The sequence below is a fragment of the Dermacentor variabilis genome, chromosome 1, assembly GCF_050947875.1.
Source record: "Dermacentor variabilis isolate Ectoservices chromosome 1, ASM5094787v1, whole genome shotgun sequence".
NCBI classification, from domain to species: Eukaryota; Metazoa; Arthropoda; class Arachnida; order Ixodida; family Ixodidae; genus Dermacentor; species Dermacentor variabilis.
Genome location: NC_134568.1, coordinates 244,459,951 through 244,482,999, shown reverse-complemented (window position 1 = coordinate 244,482,999; position 23,049 = coordinate 244,459,951).

Here is a 23,049-nt window from a genome sequence, read left to right as displayed (position 1 = left end):
CGGTGCGCCTTGCACCGGCCTTGGGCGAAATTAATTCAGCGTCGCCGTGCGACTGATTGGTGACGGGCCACGGGGCCGTGCCGCCGGCGCTGCTGGCGGCCGCCGCATTGGCCTCCGCCTCTGACAGCTCCGCCGGTGACGGCTCGGTCAGCCTAATTGCGATCGAAAGAAGCGCATAGCGTGGGTGTCTGCGACCCCTACTCGCACGCCAAGACCTGTCCGGGGCTCGGCGAAGAGCTCTGCCGCTTCGGATGCAAATCGCCGCCGCCGTCGCGCGGCCGTCTCGCCACGCCATCGCCGCACTGCGAGATCGTCGGGCGGCACGGCAAGGAGCACGCCGTTTTGAAATGTCGAACCGGACTTTTCTTGTTCTTCTCTCGTGTACACGTGACGCATAGAGAATAAGCAAAGCAGAATTTGTTGGGTTGCTGCCTAAGGTATCCCTGCTCCCTAAGGCGAGAATTTTGGCTTGGGCTCGGCAAAGCATCAGGAACGGTTAAAGGATCTTGTGGGAAGGGCTGTATCACGTCCATGGCTATGCTCTTTTCTTGGCAAACAAAGTATACGGGGTTTTATACGCCGTCCAGCATGCAAAGTTCCCGATATCCAGGGACCGAATTCACAAAGCATTTTGGTCTAAGAGCAATTCGTGATTGGTTCGTCGACTGCATTTGATAATAATACTTCCAACATGATGTTTGGCCGGTACCTGCATCTTACGAACAGTTCTAGGTTACGAAATTTTTTGGGAACGTGATCCCTGTTTTCTTTTTTTTTTTGTAATGTAGCCTGTAAATTATACCTAGTAAGCGCAATTATGCTTGGTAGGGGGAAGCAAGCCATTAAGATCGCGTTGAATAGCGCATTCATTACTATTAGTCATCATGAAAATATGTGAACGCTACACAGAAAGAGAAGCAGACTAACATTTGTATCCTAAAAGGGACACTACACCCGCCTGCTTGAAGTGAAGAGAAAAACAAGTAGGAAAGCAGGAGAAGAAGGCACAGCTAGATCAAGAGATCATGTCACGCACAGAGTATGGGCACTGCAGACAACACACTACATAGTCCTGAAGTTGACAGAAAGTTGTAGGATAGCTTTTTGAGCCTTGTAACAGGCAGAAGATCCTCCCTTTGAATATCGAAAATCGGCGTACGTAGTTACAAAAAGATCAGGCTGCCGTAACTTGCTCAGACCTGCGTATTAAAGACGCGTAACTATACTGCCGAATAACTTCACGGCTTGTATAAATGGTTATATAGGAGCAACATATTTAACGATGTGGAACTTGCTGTTATAGTAAGGTTCGTGTTACCATCCGAGTGACATTAACGGCTCTGGCACGTTCTAAAATGAACGGCTTTCTATTTATCGTGGCGTCAGCTGTCTCATGAAAGGTGTAAAGCTGACTGCTTTCAGTAGCCTACAAATGATCTAAATGGTCGCAATACCTTCCCGTAATCAAAAGTTGCACCTTTAAGGCGATTGCAGCTGCGAATGTGAACGTGTATACACGCGATTGCGTTTCGATGAGAGCGTGTTCACTTGAATTTACCGCAGTGTCCAGTAGCTGTTCACCGCTAAAAATAAATTGCCGTGTGATGAGCAAAGCAATTATTGGCCATTTCGTACCTGTGTGTCGGGTCCGTGTATCTCGAAAATTATTAAAGCGTGCCCATGTTCACTTGCAGCGTAACTCGCGCTTCGCTAAAATGGTGTTAGAATTTTCGGAAATAGCGCCCGTCTCCAAAATGGCCTTGGTATTTCGACTTGCTGAATATAGGGCGGATAAGTCTATCTAAAACGCGGTGTTATGGGCGGACGTGTCGGAAGCATTTTGAGCGTGCGAACGTTAAAGACAGGGCATCAACGAACGCGCACACGTCGCGAGTGTCGCGAACACTGCGTAGAGGGGAATGCTTTTATGCACATTAACGAAATTCTCCGGACTGCAATCGCCCCGTGCCTTGGCCCCGGTTATGCCCGTCACCGTGCAATTACCGTAACATTATAATAATGGCATTAAAGGAAGCTCGAACGGAAGATGCCAGAAAAGGACGTCTTCATCCGGAAATAATTAAAATCTTCATTTTCTTTTAATAAAGTAATTATAGTTGGCCTATCTGCGCCTCCGCCCTCTTTTATTTCGTGCTGCTTTTCCAGCTCTTCTACCGCGGCTGCAGCTCGCTATCTCGCTCGCTCCTCCTTTTCTTGTCACTCTCGTTTTAGCGTACGTGCGTCTCGTCCTGGGCGCCTGCTGTGCCTCCCATCCACCTTTCCTTGTTTTTTTTTTTTTGTGTGTGTGTGCGTTCTCCTTGGAGCTCTTGCTTTCTTTTTCGAGTTCCCGTGTTGTTTTTGCTCGTTATAATTCTCTTTCGGCCTCCCTTCTCGTTGGTCGCCCCACTGCTATTCTATTTTCTTTGGCGAAAACGACGCGCGACTGCAGAGGAACGAGGCGGAAGGAGGTGGGGGTGGCGCTGCCAGGCGGCGGCCTGAAAGGCTGCTGCTGCCAAGGCACGAGCGGCGGCGGGGGAATATTTCGAGGTGTGCCAACTGTCATCCTCGTTAGCGGTTAATTCTTGATTCCCTTCCGCACGTCGCGTGGCCCCCCTCTTTCGCGCGCCGCGGCTCTCCCTTTCGGCGGCCGGCGCGCCTCGGCTCCTTCGTTAGTCAGCGCGGGACCGTCACTCTCGCACCCATCCCTTTCACGGAAGGATGACGCGCCAAAGTGAAATTAAAGCCGAAATTAAGAAGCGTCTCGAGACCGCTTACACCTGCACGCCGGCGCCTCTGGCCCCGCAGCGAAAGCGCGAGGCGAGGGAGCGCGCCGCCGCTGCCTTCCGCTCCGGCCGTCGCCGCCATAGCGCGCGGCGCCGAATCGGTTAATTGGCAAAATTTCGAGAATAACACGTTGACACCTATCGGAGTGTAAGACGCCGGGCCGCTTTTGCGTTTAATTAAAAGGGGACTCGGCGGCTTTCAGCCCTCCCGCGCGTAGGCACATCAGGCCGCCGCGGCCCAGTGCGACCTTTCCAAACTTGTGCCGCTCCGTGCGAACGCATCTATGTTTCAACTTTTTTCCCCGCGCGCATATCAGTGCGTGGAAAAGGGGACGAATGGTGTGAGCGGGGTAGTTGCTTTGAGTCCACGCTCTTACTGAAACGTCACACTGGCAGCCTTCCCCCCTCGAGATCTCTTTTCGAACTAACCAGGAAGGGCAAGGATGTTGCTCGACTCGATGAAATGGCGCTCGGAGGCACCGAGGCACCGAGGTACCGATATCCACGAGGGGGCGAACTTTGGTGTGAGGTCAATCTGAGAGGCTGCGTCTCCCATATTCTGGGCGCTTGTGACCTTCCTATTCTTCATATCTTGGGCTCGTCCTTGCTTCGCACGCATCCTAAGAATAGAAATCATTTGACGCAAAAAAACGTGCTCGAGTATACCTGGAATGCAGAATCGCCAAAATGCAATTCTTATTTAATTGTTTGTGGGCGCACAAACAACTCGCACTACGTTACCAGATCACTTGTGAAGAGTTTACCGTGCGGCACAAATGCACGCACTGAAGACACTTTCTTTATTAGCCCACATTCAACTGTTCGGTGTGTCCAGCGTACTCTTACCTCATAACTCACCTTTGGCCATAGAAATATGTCTCAGTGCAGGGTAAGCAACCAGGCTTAGTCCTGGGTAACCTCCCTGCTTTTCGTTTATCATTTTCTCTCTCTCTCTCTAGAAATATAAGTCCACTAGTGGTCTCAAAAGTGTCATTTGTACATAGCAGGGACACTTTCTTTCGCTTACATTGTGTAATTAGGGCAGTAAGGCTACGGAATGTTTGCAGAATTACTTAAGACATAGTGGTGGGCTAGTTGGTTAGTCATGATGGAATATGGCAGTGTGCTTCGAAACAACGACAAAACTCGTGCTTGTTCATCCTGTGCTTGGTCGTTGTTTCGAAGTCCGCTGCCATATTCCATGCAGGATTGCGTTAAGAGTTGTGCAACGCGCTGCAGGTAATCGTTTGGTGGAGCAAGTGTATTTGTCAGCCCCTATATGAACACAGACCAAGAGTAAACACAACGAGCTTGTGCGATTGTGATCCGTATCGCGAGTTCATTCAAGCGCGGGGTAGTGACGGGCATTTGGGACACGCTTCACGTGGCACACAGTTCCCTGTTTCACAAAAAGAAGCACAGATGAGAAAAAGGGAGGGCTAAGGATGCAGGTCGAATGAATGATGTCATGCCGGGCCTGGCTTCGGCTCACATGCTGCAGCAAGCGAACGCTCGCTTACAATGCGTTTCAGAAACATTTCGGTGTGGTACAAAAAGCTGCGGTTGACTCGTAGCAGATAAATATGTATTGAAAAAAAATTGGGCTGAATTCATAAAGATTTCTTTTTGTTCGTAAGTTCTGTTTACCATTGGCTGGCCGCTTTCGTTAATAATATGCCCAACATCGCGATTGACTTGCATCTGTTCTTACAAGTGTTTATCGTTTTTGGGAATACGGGCTCATATTTAAAAAAAATCTTTTCTTGTTCTCTGCCTGAACATAAAAAGCCTCGAAAACGTACATTGAAGCTTTATCGATTGAAGCTCATTGAGGTAGTTATGTGTAACCAGCACTAGTGACACTCTGTGAGAATAAACAGGCCTGCCACACATCATGTTCAACAGTTTATGTAGTATTTTTACATGCGGCGTGCAATATCTCCAAAGTTTGTTCTTGTGAACAGCAAGCTGAACTGGTTTCGCTCGTTGCGAGCCATATGAACCGACGCTTCACCTGCGACAAACGACAAGAAGAGCAATCCTGATAATGTTTGATTTCACCGAGCTGCAGCATAAAATTGCTTCGAATATTTATTTTTCGAGAACACAGTTGCAGAACATATTTCGCCCTTGATCTTACGAAGTTCGAAGGCGCACCTGAGCTGATAGAGGGGCAAAATCACGCGCCTTCCTCAAAAGCGAACTATACTCGCTCATCTCTGCGTTAAACTAAGCCCATCGTTCCGTGGTTTCGCGTTGCCTTTCACAAAGAAAAAAAGAAAAGAAGAAAAAAAACAAGCGTGAGCAGCTAGAAAAAATCTCGCCCATAGCTGTTGTCTGTAAGTCGAAAATGCGCGCCACTAACATATACCGCTTTTAAGACGGCCTTACTCAACTTTGTTTTGCTTTCTATCTCGTTATATGAAGGAAAGGCTCCATGGAAACTTTTTGCGTTCCTTGGCTTTCAATTTCTATGGAAGCCTTCGTGCTGCATTTTCCGATGGCGGCCTGTTTGGCTGCACAGCATGAACTAATGAACTTCCAGAGTGATGTTTTGAAGTTTATTCACAAGACGATATCTTTGGTTCACTTGACTTATAAGGGGTATGCTTTTGGCATCTTACGAGTGTGAAACTATGAGCGAATGGCAAAAGGAATCTGCTTATGTGTGGCCCTTTTGTCACCATTCAATACTTCGCCTGGACGCTTGACTTGGATCACCCCATGGCGAGTCAGCAACATCTAATTTACCACGTAGACATGCAGGCCATTTCTACACAAAATGTTCAAAATATTTGAAGCTCTACAGGTGCACAGGCAGGGCATCAGCCTCCCCTCACTATGCACGATCCAAACAGCAGCTTTCGTGGTTGGCAGATGAGAACCACAGAAGCCACTGAGAATCGCCTGCCAAATGAAAACCTAGGGTGATTATGATATACTGTCAACGTCTTTCCATAACCGGTAGAAACATCTCCTTGATGAGTTCGCTTGCATGGGGCGCTTGTTCTTGTCTGCTCTTCGCTTTATATATCCTCTCTAATGTCTCGCTGTTACATTTTGAATCATGTAGAACCAACCAACCCAATCTTTCACCTTACTGCTTCCATGGATCTTGCATGGGCTACGACTTGCATGGGCCACGACCATGACCTCGTAGTCCAATGGCCACTGGCCGGCAGTATTTGCGAGGCGAGAGAGAACGTTCTAGTAAAAGCACTATGGATTTTCTGCTTCACATTACACGGTACAGACATCGCGCAAGGAGAAGCATCGCAGAGCACAGGCATTGAAGATTATCCCACAATCACAGAGGAACCAGCATCCTGGCGTCATGACCAAGGGCCCATGTGTACTTGAGTCACTTGCAAACAAAGAAGGCCGAAGTGAAATATATTTGTACAGAAACTTCAGAAAGAAAGGCATAGATTCTTCTTACTTGTGTGTCCCTCATCTTTATCGTAAATAATTGGCCATATATTGAGGAAAGAAGAATTGTCTGTATCTGTTACCTTCGTGTGTGTGGTTCAAGAAATCTATTCGAAATAGAAGAAACATCCGGCTTAAGTTCCGAGCAGAAATACCAGCCGGTGACACACTCTTGCTTGGCCAGACGCTTTCCCAGTCGCCTGTGGTGGCGGCTTCAAAAACAGCGTTTCTCCTTCCATCTTTTATCCTGTGTCCTTTAACTCTGCACTCAGCCGCCGAGTTTGCGTGCAGGCAGACACTTCCGAAGCGCAGGAGATTTCTTTCGTTTCGGATTAATAATGTACAATGCTTCTCTCGTAACGATCACTTTAAAATGCTCACTTGTGTTTACGCCGCGCAGCCGCTGTTTCCCTGGTTACACCGGCAGTAATGACCCGTCCACACGCTCCGTAATTGGTGGCGAACCGTTAATGACTCTATGCGCGCTCGCCATCAGGAAAAAAAGCAAGAGGGTGCAGCAGGGAAAGCGTGCAGACGCACCGATATTAGTGGTGGTCATATACCGGCATCGGTTGTCTTTTCATCGAACGCCGAGGCTTCATTAGCTCTCCCACTCTTTCTTTTATATGTGCAGCTTTCTCTCTCTTTTTTTTTCTTCTCGGTCCGCATGATGATCGTTTTGTGGCGAAGTGTCACCGGCGTTGCTTCGATTTTTTGGAATGGTTACGTTAATTGACGCCATTACTATATTTGTGCCCCGTGCCGGCGACAGCCGCACGGCTTCGCAAGTGGCCATGCGACCCCGATGAAGTTTGCCACAAGCCTTTTCCTCTCTTGGCCTTCTTCGGCGCTGCTCCTTTGCGCGCAAGACCAAGGCACGCTAGAGCGCCACCATAGCGCGCGCCTCTTCCTTCGTGTAGGTGCCACTGTCACCGCACAGCGCCGTCTCCATCAAAGGTCAGTGACTTGACGCACAGACAATATGCGCAGTCGCGAGAGCGCAACAGCCGCTATGTTTGTGTGACGTGGCCGGACGCGTTTGCGCGGAGTCCTTGATGGGCTTCGCTCTTCAGCGGGTCAAGATATACGAGCGCGAGAAGAATGACGCTGGCTCGTTTGCCCGAGGCGCGCACTGTAAATGCCGACCGAGATATTCAATGAAAAAGAAATCCGCATTAACTTAAGTCAAGCGTGAGTTTTCTTGTGTTTTTGGGTTCTTTTCCCGATGACGAGCAAGACCCGCAAGATTCATGGGTAGAAACCGGCATCTGAGAGAGTGTATTAGACTTGAACTGGTTCGCTAAGGTTCGGTAGCTGGTATGGGGTGCACTTGAGAACTGTTTCAGTCGCTGTTCCCTCCTGAACATATTCCTGGACGTGGGCAGCGCAGCACGGACGAAGGACAAAAGGAAGTACGCGAAACGAGCGCAGACTAACAACTGGTTTATTTTTTCAAACAAGTGATTAAATATACAGAGAATGCGATCACGTGATGAAGTGACGCGTACAAGTGGTGAAAGGGTGCCATCTTATCTTGCCATTCAAAAACTCCGTTTCTTTATCATGCAGGGAGATAGAAGAAGTCTGGCTGACGCATGCGCCTGAGTTGACATGCATATAGGTTTCCACAATCTCGCAGTTGAGTTGATTGCCATTTTTATACAATATTTAGCTTTTTTCAAACAAAGGTTTGCATGGACAATTTTGACAATGCGCGGCCAGATTCGAGCCTGTTGCATTCCGGACCATACCTCGGTGCTCCCAAAAGCGGATGTTAAGGCACCAAAGTACTTGCCAAAGTACTGGCCAAAGTACTTTTTGCCGCACGTAAGTGGAATGACGTAGACCACTCCCACCGAGCATACCACGACCTGCCCCGTGTGTTTGACGCGACACATGGCCTTGGACGCCTGTTTAGGTCTAGTGACGCGATTTCAAATCTTGTTTAACGAGTTTTTAGCTGAAAAGACGACGTGAACACCATATTTCATGGCTGTCCTTTTTAACCCATGCCTCATCTGATGTACATCTGATGTGTGATCGGGAATGAAGCAGGCTCGAATCTGGCCGCGCATTGTCGAAATTGCCCATGCAAACCTTTGTTTCAAAAAACAGAAATATTGTATAAAAATGGAAAACAAATCAACCGGGAGATTGAGGAAGCCTACTTCATGCATGTCAATCCAGGCGCATCTTCTATCTCTCTGCATGATAAAGAAACGGAGTTTTTGAATGGCAAGATAGGCTAACACCCTTTCACCACTTGTACGCGTCACTTCATTACATGATTACATTCTCTGTATATTTAATCACTTGTTTGAAAAAATAAACCAGTTGTTAGTCTGCGCTCGTTTCGTGTACTTCCTTTTGTCCTTCGTCCGGGTTGCGCTGCCCACCCCTGGGAACATGTTCAGTCACCAACTTGCCAAGCTTGCTGTGTTAATCCCTCCTGAAGTTTTTACCCCTTTCTTTCCTTTTGTGTTCAGTTACGTTATGGAATCAAAAGCGCAATAGTGCTTATGGTTGGCGGTACTCCATGAATGCGCCACCTAGCTCATCACATTTCAGCCTACAAGTTTGCGCCCGGTATGACTGTATAACAACTTTTCCATGCCTTAGCCTGAATAATCTAATAGTGCTCGTTAACGAAAGTTTGAACGGAATGGCTAAGTGCATCGGAAGAACCACAGCTTAACAGTAACGAACTAAAACGAGTGTTTATCAAACGAGTATTCCTTAACTTTATTGCCAATATCTTTCATTTCTGGTGAATGAATCGGTGCACGCAGGCTTTCAGACGAGCTAAGAACCCTGATTCTCTCATAGCATTTTCTTAGCAGTTAACTTCGCCCCATTGGGAATACATAGAAGTGCAGCGAGCACCCATTTGAAGGAGTAGCAATAATAATGCAAGGAAGAAGAAAACGGGTGGTGTTATCGAAGGACTATGCCAAGAATGAGAGGGAAAAAAAAAGAGAAAGAACTTCACCAACCGTTTTCTTCAAGTATTATAACGAGTTCCCCCGTTTCAAAACAGGAGGATTTAATTTGACGCTTCTCTCTCTCTCTCTCTTTCTATTTTTTTTGCACTCCTTCATTCACAAAAGAAGCCCTGGAAAGATTCATGAGTGTCTGCATATTTAAAAATGTTTTCTTTTTTCCCCTCAAGCCTTACACGCCACAGTTTGTCTCGAAGCCAGTGCTGCACGATAGCTGAAAAGGGGCTTTCATGTGCTTCCGTCGTCGTTTTGCTTCTCTCGGCCACTTTGCTGCTGGCTGGCTGCCGCAGATATACAGTGGCGCCTTCTCTGCGCAAGCGCGTGCGTGTACGACCGCCGCGCTTTGGCGGCCGCTGCTTTCTTTACGGCCGTTATGTCCGGCTCTCGCGTTTCTTTTTCTCCTCGCACGTTCTCCACCAACCCGACCGCGTGATGTTTGCTCGGCGCACGCAGGAGACCACCGCGAAGCGGAAAAGGCACGAAATGCCTCATAATAAAGATTCATTTGCGTGACGAGCACGCTGAAACGCGTTGATCACGTCACTTTGTGTGCGTGCTGGCCGCTTCCCTGCGTTTTACGCTTCCCCGTGCGCTCTCTCACTGGAGCTTGGGATTATGTTTGCTTTTCTTTTTTTCCTGACGGGTTGATTTTTCTAGTCGCATCCGGCCCGACAGCAAAGTGTGTTGAAGGGAAGCTTCTTTTTTTTTTTTTACACCACGTGTCGACGCTTGGTTATCTCGCGGTTTTCACCGCTGGTGCTTCTATGCTGTCGCTTGCGGTCCGCCGACGAAGCGGCCTGGGGGACGTACGTCCTCTCGACTATGCGGCTTACTCTCGAAACGTCCTACGTGAACAACGACGACGACGACGACGACGACAACAACAACACCACCACCAACAACAACGACAACAACAACAACGACGACAACGACGTCGACAGTCTGCTTGTCAAACCTAAAAACTGGTCAGCATTATAGCCTGAATCGGACGGTTGTAGTCCTCCATTTGATTCCTGTTTGCTTTGTTTTCCCTCTCCCAATGGCATTAAATTCCACTTTAAGACGGAATGTTCGTCATCTTTTCCCCTCACTCCGCTTCTATTTCTTCTTTCGCAACTAAAACACTGCCCGCTTCAATAATATCAATAATACTTATTGTCACCTTGTAATGTCGTATGTAACATATTAGGCATATCGAAGTTAACATGGAGAGTACAGCATCAGCTGGCGAAAATAAAACCACAATAAAAAGTACTGGACGTTAGATCTATGTCAAATATATTTAAAGGAATGACAGCAATTCTTCAGTAGACGAAGGAGGCTCGAAAAAAGATAAAGAACAGCGATAACATTACCACACTTAATATTATCATTAGGGACACCATGAGAGATTCTATACAATAGTTCAATATCTCTCTAGTGTTCCCTGTAATGCTACCGTGCGATCAGAACGATTTGCAATGATCAGTGCTGGGCAGTATCGAAGATGCTTGTATCTTAGGTACTCTTTGGGTATCGTGTATCTCTATCATGATACGTCTGGCAAGACCTGTATCAGTATCTTTATTTCCGATGCATGAAAGAATGTATCTTGTATGTTAAGATACGCGATACATTCTTTCAACATGACCTCGCGAAACTTTAAACGTTAGCTGAACTCCGTTTCTGAAGCTGATACTGATGCCTGTAAGCCACACGAATTTACAAAGGCACTGAATTTTCTATTGTCTGACCATAACACGTAAGTTGACAGTACTTCACGCTTAAACGTCACCGCTATTAGTGGTGCCGCCTGTATCGTGTTTCTACGTATTTACTATGATTGTGTGATGCGGAACCGCCTCTCTATTTTCCTTAATGTATTTTTTTTTCTTTTTTTAGCTCACCCTTGCATTTCTTACTGTTAGAAATCACCAGGTAATCGGATCTATAAGTGGCAGTAGTGTGAATAGTGGCGGTATTCTGCGGCGCTTTCTACCACTACAATATGTATGAAACGTTTTTGGGCTGCACGAGTTTTCTCGTAGAAGAAAATTCGTAAAAGGATTGCACAATAATGAATATATCGCTAACGAACACTTTACGCCAGCAGATAAGTGGAGTATTAAATGTCATTGCAGCTTTATGTGCTCTGTATATACACGATGCATCAGAAAAAAAAATGTCGCTAACAGTGTTGTTGCTGCTGCGCACCTGTCCAGTGACCCGGCTTTGTGTAAGTGGTAATAAGTTTACGGACAAGGTAAAACACTGCAGCGGTATTTGCACCATCATGCAGAGGCTTCTTATTGATATTCTTGTAGTTAGATGGTGACCCGCTAGCTGTTCGGCAGGTAGAGCAGCGACTCCCATAAATTACAAACTCGAGAAGAAAGAACTGCTGACAGCATAGCGTATAAAGAACTTTCATGTTAAGCAGCTAAAGCAACGCCAATAAATTGTTTCAGAATGAGAATATTATATTTTGATCAAGACAAGCATTTTGAGATACTAACAGACATTTCCTTCGAATGAAACAAGGTTGGTCGGCGTTAGGAAATTTCCATGCAAACGTTTTTGTGCATTATGCGTTTGCTGCCACATTATATATATCTATAATAAAACATTTGTGAATGTATCAAAGTATCTTAAGGTACAAATGGAAAGTATCGTATCGGATACAATAAATGTCGTAGTATCTTGTATCTGTATCTCAAATACTTGTTGCCCGAGTATCTTATATCACATTATAATACAATTGCAAAGTATCTTTTCTTTGCCCAGCCCATGCAATGACGCATGCAAAACAAGTCAGACGTATATGACTGCGTTTTTTTTTTTTGTGCGTTTCGTCGCTCATGCGTTTCGTTTCGTCGCGTTGTAATCAGGGGCCTTTCGCACCCGCTACAAGCTGACTGTCGACGCTTTTCGAGCTTTACGATTCAACAATTATTCGTCTGCATACTGCTGCTTATGCTGTTGATCGCCAAAGCCCAAGTTACGAGAATTCAAGTATTAACCCCGAATAAACGCCTGACTTGTCGCATTGCGCCAACCAGCGGCACGCTGTACGTGCACTCTAAAAACTAAGGGAGTGCCGGGCACTCTCTTTGAGGGAGTAGCTGCTTGTCCCATATTTCACTCTCTTTTCGAGAGTAGATCGACCCTCTTTGAGAGAGAGTAGGTCAACTCCTCCTGACAGAGTTTTGTTACTCCACCGCAAGGGATTGCTAGTACTCTTCCGCAGAGTGATAATACTCTTCCCACAGGGAGTGCTAGTACTCTTCCGCAGAGTGCTAATACTCTCCCCGCAGGGTTGATAGTACACCGCCAGACCGAGTACTTCTACTCCCCCAAACAGAGTGCTTGTACTCCTTCAGAACAGAGTGCTAGTACTCTTCCCAATACCCTCTTAGCCAAGTCCTGGTCCCGCATGCAGGCAGGAAATCAGATCAAATTAGGGCCGCTGATATACTGTTCCGTAGGCGGCTCCTCAGAGACACTGGCCCGATTCCAAGCGGCCTTCAGAATAGGCGTGAGCAAAGTTATGCAGGATTTTAAAGTCATTTTTTCCTGGCTATTTTCTGCCTACCGTGAGGCGTGACTGCTCTGAAGCGGCCTATGCGTATGCGTCACGAACGCCACTGAGGAGAAAAAAAAGCGAATTAACACTTAATCTGCAAATATCTTCGCAAATTTCACAATCAGGAGTCACACAATCTAATTAGAATACAATTGTCAAGGGAATCACACACTTATCAAGAATCACAATGCTCTATACATCATGTGAATTCGAACCCGCGTACACTCGCATTTGTACAATTCAAAACACACATCATAACCATTACACCACAGCGCCGCCACGCCCAGTCGTGTTCCTTTAGAGGTTATATATATACCAAACGTATTTGATGAATCGGCTGCGGTGGGTGGGGTTTCTCTGCAGTGTGCTGTGATGTTGTGTACTGGAATACGTGTGCGTTTGCATCATTTCCATTCCTTGCTACGACTAACGAAGGAAGACAACGTAGACGACAACGTGAGAACTATTCATGGCTTGTCGTCACCGCAGGAAAATAACAAATGTGCCGTTCAGCTCATGATCGAGTGCTTCTCCAGTCCAGGTTCTCCAAAATACGCGGATACAAAGTATTGCGCCAACCATCCACGTATGTGAATTTAATTCGCGCGTATACTGGTGAGCAACTGCGACGCCAGTACCAGGCATTTCGACGTGCCTCACGCTGCCGTGTAGGCGTTCTTTTCAAGTGCATTAGTTTGGAGTTTGGTTCAGTCCGCTGTGAGCTGTTGTCCTGCATTAGCAGCGGATCGTTAGCGTTTTGAAGCGCATGCATTCCAGCATTTGGAGACTGCTTATGCCGATAGCCGCGTCAAATGCATTGGCACGCATGTTTAAATGACTAATGTGTCCACTTCTACGCGTGCACTGCTCGTATCCTGTGGCAGTGCTCGTTCTAAAAGCTTCGAAGACCATCTACACTCATGCGTGTGTTCAATTTATATATGCACAGGATGGACTTGCCGGCTAGTTGGTTGAGCATTTTAGAAGAAACAGCGCAACACAAGAACGACGCAAAAACATGCCACACCACGAAGCGCTGGTGTGGTTGATGCTTTTTTTCGTCCTTGTGTTTGCGCTGTTTCTTCTTCCACGATACACGCACACCACAGGTACGCGAAAGTTTAGGAGCATAAGTGGTTAACTCTGTTTTCCCCGTTTTCTCTCGGTGTCAATGCCACAGTGCGTTGCCCGGAATTGTGCACGCTTACCCCCCTATGCAGAAATGCATCATAACTTGAAGCCCATGCTTGACTTGATCTAAACGACGCAAGTCGTGAACGCACCAAAAGAAAGGCAGTGAGCGTCTTGGGGGACGTTCGCACCAGGTGTCGTTTATATCAAGTCAAGCATGAGCTTTGTATTAAGATACATTTCTGAATACGGGGGCTAGACATCTGCTTCTTCCAGAAAATGTCGAAGAAACGCCCGCAAAAACCAGGCACATTCGTAAACTTAACTAGGCATTACGAAGCTCCATAGAAAAAAAGAAGAGTGCTATTAAAAGCTTTCAGTATTTTTCTTTACTCCAAAATAGTTGCGCTCTCGTGGCTTCACTGTACAGAGATAGTGCAGCGTGAGCTAGAAAGCATGAATTTCCTAACTCCATGCCAAAATAAGCTTGAAAAATTATTTAGGTGCTAGAATCCAGGGTTTGTAGCGATCCTTGAAAATCCTTTATTTCGAAAATGCCATTTTTCAAGGCATTGAAAACCCTTGAATTTTTAGAAGTATTGGAAAGTCCTTAAACTTGTACACTTGGCTAGACTTAGCAGACATTGCCAAGCGCTTTTTTTCCCTTCTGTGACACTCTTTCGCATGTCACAGAAAATTGTCTCTGGAGGTAATAGAAGGAAAGCGACATCGTTAAAGTTGAAATTACAAAGGAGCTGCAGATACCAGTTTTAAGCACATGGAACCGGCGACAAATGTGCTTGGAGGAGCAGAAGCAGGAAGCTCAACAGTTGAGGCATTCGAAGAGAAGCCGAGAAGAGTAAATTGAGAGCGACAGACACAATAAAAAGAAATTAGAAATGACTATTGCTTATTTGATGGTGAAAAAAGCTGAGGCAACAGATGACATCACATACACTGTCAAACCAAACAGTATTCAAAAACTGCAAATGTTGCAGGTCCAAGTAGTTAATTGTGCTATTGCAGAAAAACTTTGAGCGCTTTCTTGAAATGCTTCCTTGTGTGCGTTTAGTGGTGGGTGGTGAAAGGCAAATTAGCAGTCTTTCAAATGTTTGAAATCACTGAAATGCGATTTGTTTTGTTTTCTTTTGTTTGCATTAAAGTTAACGGTGTTCTTGAACAAGTTATTGCCTGTCCAAACTACTACACACATTGCACGAGGTCCTTGAAGTTACTGTGTCGGGGCCTCGAAAGTCCTTGAAAACCATTGAATTTTTTTCTTCAATATTGCTACGAACCCAGTAGAACAACTGTCATGGAGTAAAAACTTTGGCTGAACAGGGCCTTATACGCAGAGCACAGGAAGACTAGAAATGCAGTAGTAGGCATGGAGGGCCCTGAAAAAAATGTGCCACATCCGCTCGTCTGCCTTATGTTTCTGCACGGACTGTCGCATTTTTAATAGAAGTGCACTTTCTGTTCTACTCCAATAAACGCAACATTACGAACTCCAGTGTGGGGCAGTCCTTCAGCCAGTGCAGAACTTTTTCTGTACATCCGAGTCAGCTCTGTCATTTTTCCAGCATTGTAGTACAAGATTTGTTAAACTGGTTTAGCAGAATATGAGCAGTATACTCTTAAATTAGCTGTTTATTTGTATGCACAAGTTCAGGTCCTCAGTTTGGTTGCATGACAAATTGCCATACCTCAATAGATACAAGAAACAATTTTATTACAGTTTAATAAAATCCAAACAGTAATAATCACAACAATATAATGACATACATTTCTTTTGGTACGTATACAGCCCATGTCTTGGCTGTGTATAAATTCAACTATACACCGCAAGTACTGTGTCCTGACCACTATTATTCACATGTGTAAAACCATCACAGCAATTCAACAAATATCACAGTAATTAGTGACATACACTTTGTAACTACTTTACATGAGCATAATGTATACAAATGGTCCCTGTGTACCTACACATGACTAGTGCCACCCGAGTACTATTACTCACAGGTGTAAAACCAACAAAGCAGTTCTTTAAAAAATATCACAGCGCTTAGTGACGTACATGCTGTAACTCCCTTGTAGAAACTTAATACAAACACGTGAGGACACAGAAAGCTAGCAGTGGGCATACATGGGAATACCACCGCCTCAATACTAATTCACAAGTGTAAAACCAACCAAGCAGTTCTTTAAAGAATATCACAATGCTTAGTGACATACATTTTCTAACTAGCTTATATAAGCTTTTTACAAACATGAGAACATACACAAAGTTAGCGGTGCACCCGCATAGAAGTGCGGCCATCTGAACACGATTATTTGCAAGTGTAAGCTCAACAGAACAGTTCGTTATAGTGACGCACATTTTGTAACTGCCTTATACAAGCTTAGTGCAAGCACAAGAATTCAGAAAAATATAAATTAAAAACTTGCTCTATGCATACACAAACAGATCAACACAAATGGTAAAAACCGCTTTGAAGACAAATGTGACTGTGGCAAAGCGCAGTGCTGTGCCGGTTGAAATTGCCACCCACAAAACTATTGTGCAATGCTTAAACCACAGGCAATAAAGTGCTGAAAGACTGCGTCTCTAACGTAACTGTTTTAATTCAAATTTCTTGAATATAGGGCTCGCTTGCAGATAAGGCATCTGATCCAACTGACCTAATTTTACACCTGCTACATGCATACAATGCACTCAGATATAACTGGTAATAATAATTATAAAAGGCATTTAAAAACTTGATAGTATGATGAAGATGCATGACTAGAAAAGTTCTGTCCCCCTCGTACTTGTTAAAAAGGTGTAAGTACGACATGTTCTTTTTTTCCTCAATTTCTGCATTAATGGACAGCCGGGAACCTCGAACCGATACAAAAAAAAAGGATACTGCTATGTTAATAGTGTTATGAATAATTTTTTTGAAAGCTTTTTTACAGACAAGTTGCAGTCTCGTTTCTGGAGGTTGAGCTGTATCTTTCAAAATAACTTGAAAAGTGGTCACATGGGATCATGACACTATATCATAATGTTAGTTTCAGTTGACTCTCTTGCCCTACAAGTCGCTGGTCACTGTGGCCAGTGATGCAACAGCAGTGTCTGTGTGATTTTCATCACACTTCTGTCCTATGCGATTCTTACCAGAGTTGGCGGCACATAGATACCCAAATTTCGATAGTGTTGCTTTCTCAGGTGGTTGCTTTTGATTTGCTCAATATCAGTTGGCACTTCAGCTCCCATCAAACTTCTTTTTTACCTCTTCAACAACATCAACAACAATCTTATGACACCTGTGTTGTCCTTCTAGTTGCCTACAAAGACCAGTCAATCTAGCAACAACACTGACAGTCTCTACTATCTTGTAATGGGGGAGAGGTGTGTCCCACCATGTGTTCCACATTGTTGTCACTATGTGGGCTGGCTGGGGAGGCAACAACTGTAATATGTTTGCATTTGCATATATTAAAGTGATGCTTGTACTGTGTTATAACACCTAACTTAGTCTTGTACTTACTCCACAATAACACTGGCTCACAGTCGTGGTGAAAAGCTTTTGTATGTTGAGCAAATGAGTTGTATCCACTACAAAAAAAGTCAGTGATAGCACACATGTTGCTCTAACAGGCCTGGTGTGGTTCCTTCTGACACTGCTGCTGATTCTGACGCGCTGCTGCTTGCCTCGTACACTGTTGCAGCTGCAGTAGACATGGCAGTCTCTGTATCTATTGCTGCCGTGTCATCTGTCATGGTAACTTCCAAGTGGTATCAGGCTCACTTCTGCAACAGAGATGTTGTTTGCCCCTTGAGGGCTCTCATGATCAGGGCCAATAATTTCGTAGGCATTGTCTCCTGCATCGAAGAACCAATAAGAACAGCATGAATTAATAAACATAGCTCTAAAAAGTACGGACATCAAGACTTAACCACAAGCTTTGCACATAAGTGACCGGGCTTAATGAATAATACTTGCAGGAGGAGTTACACAATTGTTTGTGTATATTACAGTAAAGCCTCATCAGAAGATATTCAAGAGGCACGGGAAACATGTCTCTCAAAACCAAAAATTTTGAGACACTGAGGAGCCAGACTAGATCACTTTATTATGCATCATCACTAAAGTATGTTTTGATATATCTGAAGGAATAAATGCTCAGGGTGGCTTAAAGGGCCCCTAAACCACTTCTCGACATTTTTTGAACATTTCAAGTAAACACGCGTATCGAAATCAGAATGCCGTCACGATCGACGAAGCCAAATGCCAGAGTGCGTAGCACTGCCGGAGCACCACAATATGAAGAAAATGACCCCGTGCGCCTCTCTGGACCTATCCTGCACCCCCCAGTTTGTCCTGATGTCACCAGGCTGTCTCTAATGATGTCACCAGTTTCCGGTGCTGTCGATTGGTCGAACGAAAGTGTACGACTGCCGGCAAGGCCTGCAAGCAAATACACACACTCCTTCTTCCTCGTCGCGTTGGGCGCGATGCTATTGTGGGCAGCCAATGGGGGCAAAGAACAGAAACGCCAACAGAAGGGTCTCCCTATGAGGCTCTTCAACACGAGTCACCATACAGTTCCGTTGTATTAGCGCCACCCCTCGCAGGACGATGGGCCAGCGCGGCAGCAACAGAGCTCGTTGGTGTTGGCCTGTCCCGTAACGTTTGGAGGTGTACTAGGCAAGGAAAAGACGATACTGTCCATATGGCGTGTACCAGATGAAAGAGTAAAATGAGTGGGGACTACTTTTCGATAATAAAACACACGTAGCTCCACTATTACTACACCGTTTCGAAAAATTCTCGTGGCTACCTGTTCATTGCCTTATTGTGTAGAACTGCAACACCGCAACTAAATTTCAACCTCGGTGGTTTAGGGGCCCTTTAAAGAAAACATTCACAGCTTTTTAGTGACTGTAGATTGTGTTAGCTTCCTTCCCAACTTCTGGAATTTAAACCCTTCACTTTGCAAGCCTTGTTGCTCGCAGTACCTTTGAGGTGCTCTTAGACGCTCGTCAGCTTCAACTGCCGACACTTTCTGTCCTGCACTGTCCTCGTTGCCCTCCTTTTCTGGTTCATGCTAAAAGAGACATGCGCGATTGACTTGTGTAAGGATTGCGTGATCTTTACGCCCTTCGGAGCATACAAGGTGCACAAAGTGAATGTGTCTGGGTTGTGTCCCTTCGAAGTAGTGAATACTTAAAAAGTCATCCTTAGTAACAAAGGTGTCTCTTGTATACAGTATTGTTAACGTGGCAAACATCGGAAAACCAACCAAACCATTTTCAGATGTCTCTTACAACCAAGTGCATCTTGTAATGAGATTCTTCTGCACTGAATATTTTTCAACTATGGATCATCTGCATGTACATATAGTCACAAAGACATGTTGTGTGGAATGGCGAATCGGGAAACAGTTCGTACTCTTACTTTTTGTCCCTAACATAAGCAGCTGATAACAATATGATAAAAAAGCAGGCAATGAGGCTAGAATGGAACATAATCCTTCAGCTCTAAACAGTTTTTTGGGCCCACATCATTCCCCCATATGACATAAGGAAACAACATGATTGCAGTAATGGCTGCATGTGATCTGAGTTGATTGAAACAAACTATACGTAAGGTTGTCGTGTATGTAATTTTATCAGAGTGCTTTTTAGATGTCCTGCTGGTGATCCTGGCTGCGCGATGCTTCTCATGCTTTTTGGCATGATTCCTTTTTTTCCACTCCACTTTTTTTTTCAATTATCTCCCCTTTCCCTTCCCCCTTGTGTAAAATAGCACACTTGAAGTATCCAATCTGTTGAACTAACGTGTGTATCAAACCTGTTAACATGTGTGCTTCTCTGTGGTCTGTGTTGTATTTTTGCGCTGCACAATTCAATTCAAGATGAAAGATGGAACGTCCCTGCCTTTAGTTTAATTGTGTGTGTGTGTGTGTATATGTCTCTCTCATGTTTTGAAATATATGTACATTCAGGAGTGCCTGCATGCCCTTCTCTCCTGCTCCAGTGACGAAAAGGAGAGCCTGTTTATGTACCATAGTAAAAAATCCAAAGGCTTTCGCTGTGCCCATTACATCCCTTATCATATGGATCTGTCACAATACAGAGTAGCAGTGGTCCATAATACTAGCCCATCCCAACATAATTATAAATTAACACATACCGACATGCTGCGAAACAGCTGTTGCAAAGCCGCTGGTGAAGGCAATTTCCGCAGCATTGCAGTGGTACAGCCGAGTTCTACCTGTATAGTGACAAATCCATATGCGTGTTAGCAACTCAGTAGTTGCTGATGGTTTCATAAGCTTTACACTACACAATAAAGTAATCTAGACAACTTTGTTGGAACAAATGCACATAATTAGGACACCACTTAAACACTAACACGATTAATTGCCCCCAATCTCTCACTCACTAAGGGATAATACTACTGAAACTTCGGTGGAGAGCTCAGATTAACACAGCCCATAAAGGACAAGCGTTCTTTGAGGAAAACAGCTATAACAGCGGTTAGTTTTCTTGATCATTTTATGTGGTAGCTTTGATTTAAATGTCATGCAGTACTATAAAATACGAAGTGCCGCATTTCTACCAGCAGAAGGCGTCGTCAGGCTCATGGTACAACAGATTTTTGCACCGTTTGCCAGTGAGCCGACACATACAAAGAAAACCGAATTCACACATACACATACAGTGTCAAGTACACTTCTCCTTCTGAAAACGCAGCCACCAGTTCCAATGTTGCTGAAAGGAAAGGTTATATAAAATGCGAGACTGCATGGAACTGCCACTTATGACTGTAAATGTATGGTCTGCTGATTGCAGAGGTAGTCACATGCTATTTCTAGTCTCTTTTAGAAGCATTACTAAAGAATAAATTAAAATCTATTCATAAGGCACGAATTTCATGCATCCACAGTTTGGCTAAATAACCTGTGAGAAAAAGACATGTTTACCTGGAATAGCAACCTTTTTTCCTGCTGCAAAACTTTCCTTCGAATTAATGAAATAACTTTACAGCGTCATAATGCGTTTCTCGCAACTACTTGCCGGCAGTGGCGAGTTAGTGTTTATATCCGACTCATTGGGCGACAATACTGCCAAACACAAATGCTTCACAAACACGAGAACACGTCCCTCGCAGAGAATAGCAACCATATATGCCTCTGTGAGACATGATCGCACCTTTGTGGTCAAAATGCACATTAGAACGACATCACCATCTCATTAAAAAAAAAGCCTCTGTACAAGGCAGCCGCCAACTGCATAATGTGAAATTGCAACTGATGTCCACTTACTGGTGGCCTGTGTTTGAGTCACTTTTGGCAGTTGACTGGGTGCTGAGAAATGCACATCCTGGGTTGTCCCTGCAAAACATACAGGGTTATGTCAAATGTTGAAAATATATATATGCCGGCATTTCATCAGTCGCAAAACAAACGAGTAAACTAATAAAGAACTGTAATGTAAACAGAGTACACATCATAAGATAGGCTGTCAAGTGTTAATGCATTACGCAAAAAAGCTAATGTATAGGAAAGACTATATGTATACACACGAAGCTGACACAATTTAATTCGCTCTAGGTTTTTCCGTGCAGTATATTCAAATTATTATGTCTCGTGGTTAGAGCAAAATTAGTGTAAATTACGAACTAAATTATCTACCCTGGAAACTTTTCTTCAATATGCACCTGTGCGCGCTTCGAACGAGTAGCGTTGTAAAATTTACGTACATGGCATTTAACATAGTTGCTGAACACGGATTTCCTTTGCCCTGTGTCGTGTACAGTGAGCTACATATATCTGCCCCCGCCCCTTTTTGTACTAGCCATACTGCGTGCCACTGCACCTACACGCACGTCAATAAACCTCACGACACAGAAATAAAAAAAGCACCAATCACCCATGCCTGCATGTTGTAGTGGGCCTAACCTAACCAAGCATGGGCTGTTGCTTTTTATAGTAAACACAGGCATCGTGCTCATTGCAAGTATGTAATACGTCGCTAAGCAAATATGCAATTTCATTGTATCACTATTTTTTTATCACATGGATATATTTGTTGAGAGGCAAGACAAAAAGCAGTCACTTCTCAGAACTAATCAGCTTTCTTAAAACACATTTTTAACTTTTCAATGACACTTGCTGCTATGTGTTTGTCTCCAGAGAGCATACTTGATTTGACTTTCCAATCAGAGACATTACATAAATATACCATGTTAAGATGACTGCCTGGAGCACGTGAGAATTTTCATCTTCGTGTAACATACTGTATCTTGATTTTGTTGACATTTGGTCAAATGGTACACCCAATATACCCACATACTAGTTTTCTTGTCCAAATAACATGCCAATGTATTTTGATTTTTTGGCATTGGCTCCTCTGCACTACGTGAAGTCGCGCTGCACTGGCTCTTTCACATCCTCGTGTCCTTGCAGCTGCTTCTTGCGTTATATAAAGCGGGTGCCTGAAAAATATCGTATGCAAAAGTCAACACAAGGGCATGGTGCAAAACAACATCAAGACAGTCAAGACAGTCAAGACCATGGCAATAAAAAGTCTTAGCTCTTAGTCTTCCTAGTGAAATGCATGCAAAACATCCAAATGACTGCAACAGTCAACTGCTAAACTAACTTCAATTTTTAGATTTAAGCAAAAAAACAAATAAACCACAGTTCATCCTTGTTTTTCATGAATGTTAGAATACTCCTGCTAATGAATAGAATATTGGTCATTTTCAGACGTCATAGGTCTGTCATGAGTCTGGTGTATCGCAAACACCACTTGTGACACATCCTAAGCAAGTGCCCAGTGTGCCCCCCCTCCCCCGCACCATCCCTGGTTGTGCCACTGCTGAAGCCATAATTTGAGGATTATAGCTGCAAACATGATGCTCAGTAGGGATGAAAATATTGTCCTTCAGCTCAATGGATATATGGATGTGCCTATAAAAAAGGGCAACAAGGCTTGTTATGGCAAGCTTACCCACATTTCAATACTAACAAGTTCACTGCGGCCTGCATCTAAGCTTACTAAAAGGCATGAACTTATTTTCATGCATGAGGTGCGCAGTGGAGTTCATTTTTGACAGACCCGACTACTGCTGCAGTTTGAAATCTAGCA